We start from the raw sequence: 9,631 nt of genomic DNA, 5'->3' as shown, positions 1-9,631 counted from the left end.
TGACATCACAGAGGAGCACTGTGACATCGCAGAGGAGCACTGTGATGTCAAAATGGAGCACTGTGATGTCAGGACGCAGCAAAGTGATGTCACCACCTAGCATTGTGAGGTGACAATTCAGCTTAGTGATTGTGCAAAGGCCTCGTCATGACACCTCAAAATGCTCCTTAACATCACAGTGCTTCGGGGCTGGAGAGATGGCTTAGAGGTTAGGAGCATTGACTGCACTTCCAGAGGTCCTGAGTTCAATTCCTAGCAACCCCATGGTGGCTCACAACCGTCTGTAATGAGATCAGATTCCTTATTCTGGTATATATAGAAAATAAAATACATGAATAAATAATCTAATTTAAAAAAAAAAAAGCCAGGCAGTGGTGGTGCACGACTCTAATCCCAGCACTTAGGAGGCAAAGGCAGGTGGATCTCTGTGAGTTTGAGGCCAGCCTGGTCTACAAAGCAAGTTCCAGGACAGCTAAGACTGTTACACAGAGAAACCCTGTCTCAAAAAAAAAAAAAAGTGTTTCATGGCGCTGGTGCTGTGCTGCCCTGGGACATCACAAAGCTGCATTTTGACATAATTCTTAAGTTTTTTTCATCATTATGCTTAGCTGTAACACCCCAAAAAAGAATTGTGACATCATAATGCTATATTTTTACATCACAAGCTCTGTTGTAACAATACTGAATTTGACATCCTGGTGCTCCATTATAACATCGCAATGCTCTACTGATAAGACCTCATGCCCATTGTGACATCACAATACTGAACTGTTACATCATGCTATTCCCTTGTGACATACAATGTTGATTTTTGATGTCACAGTGTCACACCGAGACATCACAGTGCCCTCACGTGCCACACTGTGATATCAAAATACTCCATAGCGGCTGGGCAGTAGTGACGCACACCTTTAATCCCAGCACTTGGGAGGCAGAGGCAGGTGGATCTCAGAGAGTTCGAGGTCAGCCTGGTCTACAAAGCGAGTTCTAAGACAGCCAGGAATGTTATATAGAGAAACCCTGTCTTGAAACAAAACAAAACAAAATACTTCATAGTGACAGCTCTTATGAATGAATGACAATGAGGGTGTCCCCAATCCCCAGCCACCCAGACTGCGCTCGCCAACCTGCTTAACTTCTGCAGTGGACAAAAAGGACCTATCAGGCAACAATCATCTGGCCCAAACTTCCCCAGCTGCCCAGTCCAGCTGCTGATAGGGGAGGGCTCCACCAGGCCCAACCACCCAGCCTACAATTCCCAGTTGTGGTGTTCTGAATGAAAATAGCCCCCATAGACTCAACTCATAGGGAGTGGCATTATTGGAGGTGTGACCTTATTGCCGGAAGTGTGTCACTGGAGTGGGCTTTGAGGTTTCAGAAGCTCAAGCCACACCTAGTTCCTCTCTCTCTTCCTTCTGCCTGCCGATCCAGATGGAGAACTCTCAGCTCCTTCTCCAGCATCATGTCTGCCTGCATACCACCATGCTTCCTGCCTTCATGATAATGGACTAAACCTCTGAACTGTAAGCCAGCCCCAATTAAATGTTTTCCTTTGTAAGAGCTGCTGTGGTCATGGTGTCTCTTCAGAGCAACAGAAACCCTAAGACACCAGTCTACCCAGCTCCCGCCACATACAGGACAATGCCAGGCCCTGCTCCTAGTGCTGGCCTGTAAGGGTTCCCTGACCAAGAAAGCCTTTCCACAGTTCCTCCTGGTGCTGACAGGCAAGCCGTCTCCAGACCACCAGCAACAGGTTCACACTCTCCATTAATCAACTAACTGCAAACATACAAATCGCAGTGCAGAAACATGTCTTCTCAAAAACCGCCAACCCCATGCTAAGGGACCTCAATGAGAGGGCCTGGAAGAACTTCTAGATGAAGAATTAATAGGAATGATTGATTATAATTATGTTCAAACAACATAAAGAAGAAGGGGGTGCACTGAGGCCGAAGAGGTGGTTTGGTGGTTAAGAGCACTGGCTGCTCTTGCAGAGGACCAGGTTTGATTCCCAGAACCCACATGGTGACTCACAACTGTGTGTAACTCCAGTTCCAGGGGATCCGATGCCCTCTTCTGTCAGGCACCAGACATACACATGGTTCACGGGCATACACATAAGGTAAAATAAATAAATATGTTTTTAAAGGTTAGGAGATGAAAATGAGTAGGTTACCCAAGTGGTTAAGTACAGTTGCAACACCCCTTAACAACCTGAGACAATTTCACAATTTTTGCAGAGAGAGACAGTGAGAGTGCATGAGAGAGGTGAGGAGATGTTCCTGGGTCCATCCTGGATGCTGTAACTAAGTCTACAACCAACTGCTTTCACATGACACATGGGTACCGGCAAGGTCTGTCCTGCACGGGACTCTCTTTTGGTACCCAGTCTGCCAGCACCTCACCGTCCTCAGATGGAGGAGAGTGAGGCAGGGTTTAGTGGCCCTGTAAAGATGCTGAACCCCACCCTCATGAGCTAGTTCCTCCTCAATGTCACCGTCACCACACACCCCTGTAAAGATGCTGAGCCCCGTCCTCATGATCTAGTTTATCCTCAACGTCACCTTCACCACACACCCCTGTAAAGATGCTGAGCCCCACCCTCATGATCTAGTTCCTCCTTAACGTCGCCGTCATCACCCACGGTCATGTTAGAGTTTGGACTTGAGCATAAGGACTCTGGACTAAGATAAGCATGGGTGCGCTGCTCTGCTCCTTTCTATCACATGTGGAGTCTATAGTTGTTCTCCCCAAAATCGAGTCCACAGCAGAGAGCTTTTCAGTAACAATGTTTTTGTTTTATTTAGCAAGAAGGGGATAGAAAGGGAGAAAATTCTTGGGCTAAATAGGAAATTTGTATTTGCCAACATCTTCGTCAGAGATATTTTCCATTGTAAGAATCACGATTTCATTCATTAGATACACTACTGGTGGGCCTTTCTATTAATACACAACTAGATATTTGGTATCTCTCCTATCTCCTAACACCATTGCTAACTTCACTGTTATTACTGCCATTCCACTGTTCGGTAGTCAGTGGGCAGGCCTGAAACAATTATATATTAAATTCTTTTTTGTTTGTTTGTTTTTTCAAGACAGGGTTTCTCCATGTAGTTTTGGTGCCTGTCCTAGATCTTGCTCTGTAGACCAGGCTGGCCTCAAACTCACAGAGATCTATCTGCCTGGCTCTGCCTCCCTGGTGCTGGCATTAAAGGTGTGCGCCACCACCGCCTGGCCAAATCTTTTTTTTTTTTTAAGATGCATTTATTGATTATGTATACAGTGTTCTGTCTACATGCCAGAAGAGGACACCAGATTGAATTATAGGTGGTTGTGAGCCACCATGTGGTTGCTGCAATTGAACTCAGGACATCTGGAGGAGCAGCCAGTGCTCTTAACCACTCATATATTGGATTATCTTAACCCCTATACATTGGATTCTGACATGGATTGCCACTCCCAACTTTGTACACGTGTACATTAATATTCCATTTATTTTAACCTGTCACAGAAGGGCTGGATCCTCAAAACTTTATGCTAGTTATACTGAGATGATCAGTAGGACATCCCAGGCCCCTTTTCCACCACGGAAACCTGCATAATGAAAATACACAGGATGAATTTCATTTTTTAAAGTGCCAGAAAAATTGAGAGGGTGTAGATGAAATGCTACAGGCAGTCACTGGCTTCTGAAGAACGGACAAGCCCCGGGTAGGTTTCCCCACCCTGAGCGGTTAGTCCTAAACGTATGTACACCCCGGCAACATTAAATGTACTCGGTCACGAACCCTAGAGGGGGTTGTGGGATAAGCAAGGAGGTGAAGGAGGAAGGAGGGGTGGAAGTGATGTAAAAACAGTGGACTCATATGTGAAATCCCCAAAAACGTAAATTTAAAAAACGAAATGAACAAGGCGAAGCACCGCAGAGCCAGGAACGGCGTCAAAAGTCCCTTGCATTTGTGCTCTAGTCTCCTCTTCTAGCGAGCGGACAGAGGCTCCACCTCGCAGCTCCTTCCTTGGAACAGAAATAGTGGTGTGACGTGCAGTCAATGCCCTGGACTTGGGGAGTGTGGGGGGACTTGTTTCTGTCCCTCCACAATTGAGTCCCTGTAAGAGCTCGGAGAAGTTGGCGGCTTCAGAGCCAGGAGCTCAGATCTCCGCAGCGCCCAGGAGGCTGCATTACCACAGTAGAACACTAGAGGGAGACAGAGATCATGCGCCGAATATTTAAAATGCTGAACCGGGAGACATGTAGAGAAGACCCAACTTCACCAAGAATTTGTGGGTCCCCAGAATCTCTTGCATGATTTGTAAATGGCTTCCCTTGTGTAAAGGACAATAAAGACTGTTTTTTAAATCAGAGATGTCCAAATATCAACATAAAGTTACTAGCTTTTAATTATATGCACATACACTCACACGACTTATCCTGAGCTGAACGGAAGCAAGAAAATATCCAGAAACTTACCCCAAACACATTAATGTGACAAAACAGTTAAAATACCTAAACAAATAAAAAGAATGGCAATTTCCAGCCAGGAACACCACTTTATATAACTGGAATAAGAAAGCTTTCTATTGTGGGAGCCAAGAACATCTAAGACTTACTTCTTACAAATGTTATTTAGGATATTTAAATATTAGAATAACAAGTGTTTTGATTGACTACGTACGCCAATATGATGTGAAGGTTTTTACATGTATTACTTTTACGTGTATGAGTGTTTTGCCTTCCTGTATGTCTGTGAACCACAGTAACGCCTGGTGCCCACAGAGATCAGAAGAGGGTGTCTGGTCCCCGAAACTGGAGTTATGGGCAGTTGTGAGCTGCTATGTGGGTGATAAGAACCAAACCTGGGCCCTCTGCCAGAGTAGCAAGCTCTTTTAACCACTGAGCCATATTTCCATTCTCATGATTTGATTTTTAGATATTGTCTACCTCCTAAAATGAGGGTTTTTATTAGATTTCATTTTTAAAGTGATTTAAGTAGGAAAAAAATAGTGTCTCAAAAAATTTTTGAAACACATTAAGTTATGGATTACCTGACAAAGAATTCAGAATAATCATTCTGAGATGCACAATAAATTAAAAAAACAACATAACCATGTATCTAAACAAAATCAAGAAACCCATGCTGTTAATAAGAAATAGACATTGGGCAGTGGTGATGCACAACTTTAAACCTGGCACTCAGGAGGCAGAGCAGGTAGATCTTGACATTCAAGGCCAGCCTAGAGCAAGTTCCAGGACAGCCAGGGCTACACAGAAAAACCCTGTCTCGAAAAGAAAAAGAAAAAAAGGACAACATTACAAAGAGCCAAAACAACTACTGCACCGTTATGGTGATACTTTATTTGTATTAAAATGTTATTTGTATGTTAATAAATAAAGTTGCCCGGGGGTCAGAGCTATTAGCAAGCCATAGGAAAGCAGGGCAGTGGTGGCGTATGCTTGTAATCCCAGCACTTGGTAGGCAGAACTAGGTAAGTCTCTGTGTGGTCAAGGATATAGCCAGCATTGGAGACACATGCCTTTAATCTCAATACCAATCATGGAAAACCTGGAGGCCTATACAGACGGGCAGTGATGAGGCAGTCATGTGGTTGGATTTACAACCAATGAGAAGGCAGAACAGAAACTCTATATAAAGACTTTAACACAGGAAGTAGCTCTGGTTCGGAGAGGTAGGACCACTGCAGGAGGAAGGGTAAGGTTTTAGCTCTTAGCTCTGACCTCCTGGCTTTCTTCTTTGCATTGGTTCTGTGTTTCTTATTTAATAAGATGGTTGGTTACATCTACACACCGGAAATCCAGAACTGAACTGAGAAGTTCAGGCTCCACAGCTGCCAACATTAAAAGTGTCAAAGCAGAGAAGATGGGAGCCTGGAGGCCCCTCAGTCGTGCCATGACATCCGTAAGTGGAGAACTACAAAATTACAGGACTGTGTGCTCACTTCAGCAGCTCGTATACTAAAACTGGAATGATGCAGAGAATTTACATGCACACTCATGGAGCATGCTCTACTTTTGGAAAAGTCCATATGAAAATCTACAATCTTGAAACTCAAGTAAAAGATGTAATTAGAGGAGACAGGAGCCCACAGGGACATGAAGGTATGTTGAGGGAGGATACTTGGGGTTAAAGGTTTCAATAGGGAGGGGGCTGGAGGGATGGGGAGTGGAGCGGGTAAGGATTGGGACACCAAAACTAAGGGTGTACAAAGAATCCTTATGGGAATCCACTAGTTTGTAAGCTAATTTTTTTAAAATATAGCATCAAAAATGAGTTTGAACACAGGTACCCCGCACTGAGCGGACAATAGGGCCTCCAGAAAACATGGGTTATTAAGTGAAAATCCATGTTGGACACAGGATACCTCCCTACCAACCCCAACCGTTGGGCAGGGAGACCCCAGAAGCACTCAAAACAATACACACTGTTGCCATTGCTCGTGGTTGCCCCCCATAACCGAATGATGAGACCCTGTTGCTGAAGATACCATACACCTTGATTACAGGACACAGAGAAATCAGTCTCAAACTTGCTGGGAAGTCCTCCCTGCAGCTGGCTTCCACAGTGCTGGAAGGTACTGTGCAGGCTGCAGGGAGAGAAAAGACATCAATGGTCTCCCCCAGTGCTGGATCCTGCATGCTGCAATACCAACCTGCTAGGTATGACATGCCCATCGGGGCAATGGTGGCATGATGGTTAGTTTCACTTAAGGCCTGCTTCACAGTAGGGATCTGATACTACAAATCTCATCAAAAGCCTATGGCTGGGAAATCATGATTGCTGGGGGAACCTTCTGGTGGTGTTTCACTGAATGGTCACCCTGTCAAATTCCCTTGTAAGTGTTTATATGTGTACCCATATACTGCTGCTGTCAATCAAAGGAACGCCTTGCTGCAGTGGGTAGGGGTTAACGTGGAGACTCACAGCTAATCAGAGAGCTGAGAAGAGTGGCCGTGAGTGTGAGCGCTGTGCCAACCTCCCCTGAACCAAGCCTCGGGGAAGAAGGAGGGGCAGGGCAGAGTGTAGCAGCCAGAGGGGTGCTGCTAAACACCACCTCTGGTCACGGCACAGCCGTTGTGCCGGAAGCCTGGCTGGTCCAAGGCTGTCTCAGAGGCCCTGATATAAGGACATGGAAACCACAGTTCTGTGTCCTCTCCAAGGTCAACTTGGCAAGGTCCGGTGTGGGGCTGAGGACAGGGTCTGAAGGAGTTAAGGTTTCAATTCGTGGAAATCTGATGTTCCCCTGAGGAGACTAGAGTTATCAGTCCCAAGACTGCTGTGTGCTCAGCCTATGGCACACTTGAGATATCCTGTGTCCCTTTCATGCAATGCTGCTTCATTGATCTGTGGACTTCATCCCATTGCAGGACAGCTTTCTGCTGATTCTATCCCATTTTCCCCCTGCAAACCATGTACAAGATGCTGTACTTCCTAATACCCTGTTCTCGGGAGCCATCAGCTTATACAAGATCCCACACGTTCCTGTCTTCTTTATTTCTCATCCCCTGGTCCGTCCCCCCCTCCCCCCGCCTCTCAGGACCCTGTCACTGGAGGACCACCTACTGCTGCTCCATGTCACCATTGCACACATCAACTCACAGCAGCCTTGCTCGTCTGCACAAGGTCTTCACAGGATCAAGGAAGTCAAAATTCCAGCGGGGGCTTCTTCTTCAGAAGACACCAAATGGCAGGTGACGCCTGTGCTTCAGGAGGGCCTGGAGGATGGGGGCGCAGAATGAGAAGGCCATGGTGGCTTCCACAGAGAATTTGGCAGTAGTCTTAGGGGCTGTGGTCATGGTCAATGCTGGGGCTGCAGTTAAGGCTGCCGGGCTCCTGGAAGTAAAGCCGAAGACAAGGATGGATCCCCATCACCAAGCTGGGGCACCTGGTGGAGGACATGAAAACTAAGTCCCTGGAGATCTACCTGTTCTCCCTCTCCATTAAGGAATCCAAGATTGTTGACTTTTTCCTGGGTGCATCCCTAAAGGATGAGGTTCTGTTGGTAGAGTTTTCCTGCCTGACCCACAGTCAGGACAAATCTCTCTCACCTGCCAGTCCCACAGCCGCTCAGACCCAACCAAGTAAACACAGAGACTTATATTGCTTACAAACTGTATGACCGTGGCAGGCTTCTTGCTAACTGTTCTTATATCTTAAATTAATCTATTTCTATAAATCTATACCTTGCCACGTGGCTCATGGCTTACCGGCATCTTCACATGCTTTTTGTCATGGCGGCAGCTAGCAGTGACTCCTTCTGCCTTCCTGTTCTTTCTTTTCTCCTCTCTGTTAGTCTCGCCTATACTTCCTGCCTAACCACTGGCCAATCAGTGTTTTATTTATTGACCAATCAGAGCAACACATTTGCCATACAGAATCATGCCAGTGTAGAAGCAGACTCGGGCTGGCCAGCGGACCAGGTTCAAGGCTTTTGTCGCTATTGGGGACTACAATGGTCATGTTGGTCTTGGTGTTAAGTGCTCCAAGGAAGTAGCCACTGCCATCTGAGGGGCCATCATCTTGGCCAAGCTGTCCATTGTCCCTGTGTGGAGAGGTTACTGGGGGAACAAAATTGGCAAGCCCCACACTGTGCCGTGCAAAGTGACAGGCCGCTGTGGCTCTGTGTTGGTGCGTCTCATCCCTGCCCCCAGGGGCACTGGCATCGTCTCTGCTCCTGTGCCTAAGAAGTTACTGATGATAGCCGGTATTGATGACTGCTGCACATCAGCCAGGGGCTGCACTGCCACCCTGGGCAACTTTGCCAAAGTCACCTTTGATGCCATCTCTAAGACCTACAGCTACCTGACCCCTGACCCCTGACCTCTGGAAAGAGACTGTGCTCACCAAGTCTCCTCATCAGAAATTCACTGACTATCTTGTGAAAACCCACACCAGAGTCTCTGCTCAGAGGACCCAGGCTCCAGCTGTGGCCACCACATAAGGGTTTTTTGTTTGGTTGGTTGGTTGGTTGGTTGGTTTTGTTTTTTTTTTTTTTTTTTTTTTTTTTGGTTTTTCTCAAGACAGGGTTTCTCTGTGTACTCTTGGCTGTCCTGAAACTCACTCTGTAGACCAGGCTGGCCTCAAACTCAGAGATCCACTTGCTACTGCCTCCCAAGTGCCACCACAGCCCGGCCACATAAGGGTTTTTATACAAGAAAAACAAAGTGAATTATGTCAGTTAAAAAAAAAAAATCCTGCCAGGCATGGTAGCCCATGCCTTTGTCTCAAAACAAAAAAAAAAAAAAAGCAAACAAACAAAAAAGCCCAATAGACCTGTATCTGAAGAGAAACATTGGAAAAGTGGAATTGGGGGTGTGTGTACAAGGAGAGGTGGAGAAAGGAACTGGGAAGAGGGGAGGGAGAGGAAACTTTGGTTGGGATATAAAAATAAAAAATAAACAAGCAAAAATCCCAGCAGGGATGGAGGAGGAGGCCTGTACTGGCAGCTGGTACTGTTGGGAAAGAGAGAGTCATTTCTTTGTGGATGTGGTTATGAGAGGTGGCCCGTGCCCCAGGCAGCGGCCACACACTTGTGTGCATAGTCAGCACTAAATGAACTCAGGGAGATATTAATAATAAATACAAAACAGAGATGAAATTAGGAGGGAGACAGGTTG

At 46.2% G+C, this 9,631-nt stretch overlaps 1 pseudogene; it reads left to right on the top strand.

Moving 5' to 3' along the window:
- Positions 1-7,698: 7,698 nt before the first annotated feature.
- LOC128123387 (40S ribosomal protein S2-like) lies at positions 7,699-8,955 on the top strand (annotated as a pseudogene).
- The last annotated feature ends 676 nt before the right edge of the window (positions 8,956-9,631 follow it).

Source organism: Peromyscus californicus, unplaced genomic scaffold, assembly GCF_007827085.1.
Source record: "Peromyscus californicus insignis strain IS unplaced genomic scaffold, ASM782708v3 Scaffold_3__1_contigs__length_106647218, whole genome shotgun sequence".
NCBI classification, from domain to species: domain Eukaryota; kingdom Metazoa; phylum Chordata; class Mammalia; order Rodentia; family Cricetidae; genus Peromyscus; species Peromyscus californicus.
This window is presented reverse-complemented; position numbering and strand designations above follow the sequence as displayed.